We start from the raw sequence: 2,418 nt of genomic DNA, 5'->3' as shown, positions 1-2,418 counted from the left end.
TATTGCTGGTTGTCTTCCTGGATTACTAATCCAGGCTCTGTCTTGTTGACTGTTTGGATACACACTACATTTTAAGCTATAGCCCTATCTTTCAAGCGCTACTCATACAACATGAAGTGAGCTATTTTTCCACAATTGTACTCCCCACTTCCCTGCATTATCTTACCCAGAGCCCTCCCCTCCCCTTTTTTTTTCTTTTTCTTTTCCTTCTTCCCTTTTATTCCCTACATTCCCCTTTCACACTATACTACCATACATACCCTTTTCTAACTACCCCCTTTTTTATTTTATTTTATCTCTAGTTAACACCTGTATTCAGCTCTTGCCACTTGTATACCACCAAAATTACAGAGCATTGACCTTTATACAGGTGTGCTATACTTCACATAACTCACATACCCAATCCATGGACACACAAACCATAACATACACAGCATCATGTGCTACCCTTACCCAACACTTCCCACTTCCCACTCCCCTGACATAGCAACCTGGTCAGAAGACAATCTATTTTATTGCTTATCTCCTATACTCTGTACATCTGCTAGATTGCAATTTTCTATTGTATTGTCTTACTCCGTTATGATCTGTATTGCTTTTTAAGCCACGACCCGTCTGCGAAACGGGAGGCTACATGCTGTGTTTTTGCTCAGATTGTGATCCATAACTGTATATGCATTGTTATGCCTTCTTTCTTCTAATAAAAATATTTTTGGGAAAAAAGTACAGTAGTGACTTCATCAAAGCTGGTGAGACTAGCGGCTAGTTAGCAGTGCTCCAAATGATTTTCCTCTGCTAATATGTAGTTATGAGGCTCAAGGCGCAAAAGTGCCTAGGCACAGTCACATGTCAGGAAGTGCATCGCTACTTCTCTGGAGGACTTATCCCCACAATTTTAACTGCTTCTCAGTTAAATTCAAGGCAAGCCTCTGGTGATAATTTTTTTTTTTTTTTTAAGTCCGCAAACGTGCAAACTAGAACGAAAAATCCGTAAGTGATCACAAAAAAAGTGCAAGTGCGAACACCACACGAAAAAGTGCACTTAGGGGTGTGCTTTTGTCCTACCAACGAAGGGGCTGGACCACTACCCTGATCCCCCGGGGCACGAAGCTCCTGACAGGGACAAGGTTCCCATTTGGTCCTCCTGGCCAAAAGGCCTGGTGGACCACCGTTCCTTATGTCCAGCCGAAGCCGGACATCCAGTACTTGGTCAGGGGGCTCTCCTGGAGAGAAAACCCCCTAGGGATCAGGGGAGGAAGGAACCAAAAGGCCACACATCCTCCCCCTAGACTTCAGGGAAGGCCCGAGGACCCACACCCTCCATCCTGTGAAAAACACACACAAAAGCAAGAAAAAGTGACAAAACGTGGGAGTGTATAAATTAAATAAATAGAAAAAAAAAAAAAAAAAGTGGTGCTGTGCCAAATTGTGCGCAGACCAGGCCCTGAGGCCTGTAGCAAAAATTGCCCTGAACTTAGCCAAAAGGCCTGGTCCTAAGGGCGCTGTGCAAAAAGAGTGTAAAAACAGTGACCTTGTGCCATCTTCACACAGTGGGGTCCCACACCCAGGTGTTACTAGTGGCACCCCTGAGGGCGTCTACTCAGGGGGCACTGAGTTTGTGGACTTTCTGCCTTCTCAGCCCCTGGCCAGACAAGGTAGATCCATCCAAATCAGGAGGTACTGGGTCCTTCTGGTCTCCTCGGGGGAATTACTCACGGGCCCCAGCTTAACTCGCGGGCACCACTCTTTCTGTCCCCCCGGTACTAGCCGTCCAGACCCCCATTATACCAGTGAGGGTACTATACAACAGCCATCCCCGCAAAGCTAGAATGGCCGGGAGCACCCCCACTGGACACTGATAAGAACAGATACTACACTTGATCTTAGCCAAAAGGCCGAGAATTGTAATAGTTGACAGTGTGCTTAGGTAAGCTCTTCATTGAATATTCAAGCCTTTAAACAACTGGTGTCATAGCTGGTCACAAGGGCAGCATCATGGCAACTGAAAATCTAAACAGATGACAAAATGGCACCATTTTTGACTGTAAGGGTTAGGAGGGTTTAGTTCCACTCTAATGGCGAACACAATTTTTACTGATTACACACAATTAATATTGATGATTCCTTTATTATGGCAAATATTCACTTCATGAGCTCAAGTCAACTTTACATTTAGGACTTCCTTCTAGGGCACCAATTTTTGTTTCCAACTGCTTTGTTACAGTGTATACATGATTTGATCTAGATCAGGGGTCTCCAAACTTTCTTAACAAATCCTTCAGACTTTAGAAGAACCAGACAGTGGACAAAGAGAGTATAAAATGTCCTGGCATCAGTAATAGTGCCTCATCCTTGCTGTCAGTGGGAGTTATAGTGCCCCGTCATTGGTGTCAGTAGGAGGAATAGTGCCCCATTCTT

General features: G+C 44.7%; 1 pseudogene; it reads right to left on the bottom strand.

Moving 5' to 3' along the window:
* Positions 1-1,764: 1,764 nt before the first annotated feature.
* Positions 1,765-1,907, bottom strand: LOC149472008 (U2 spliceosomal RNA; annotated as a pseudogene).
* Between the last annotated feature and the right edge of the window lie 511 nt (positions 1,908-2,418).

Source organism: Staurois parvus, unplaced genomic scaffold (assembly GCF_062004578.1).
Source record: "Staurois parvus isolate SC_StPar_1 unplaced genomic scaffold, SC_StPar_1.0 ptg000025l, whole genome shotgun sequence".
Classification (NCBI taxonomy): domain Eukaryota; kingdom Metazoa; phylum Chordata; class Amphibia; order Anura; family Ranidae; genus Staurois; species Staurois parvus.
The sequence above is the reverse complement of the archived record's forward strand: the minus strand, read 5'-3'. Positions and strand labels throughout refer to the sequence as shown.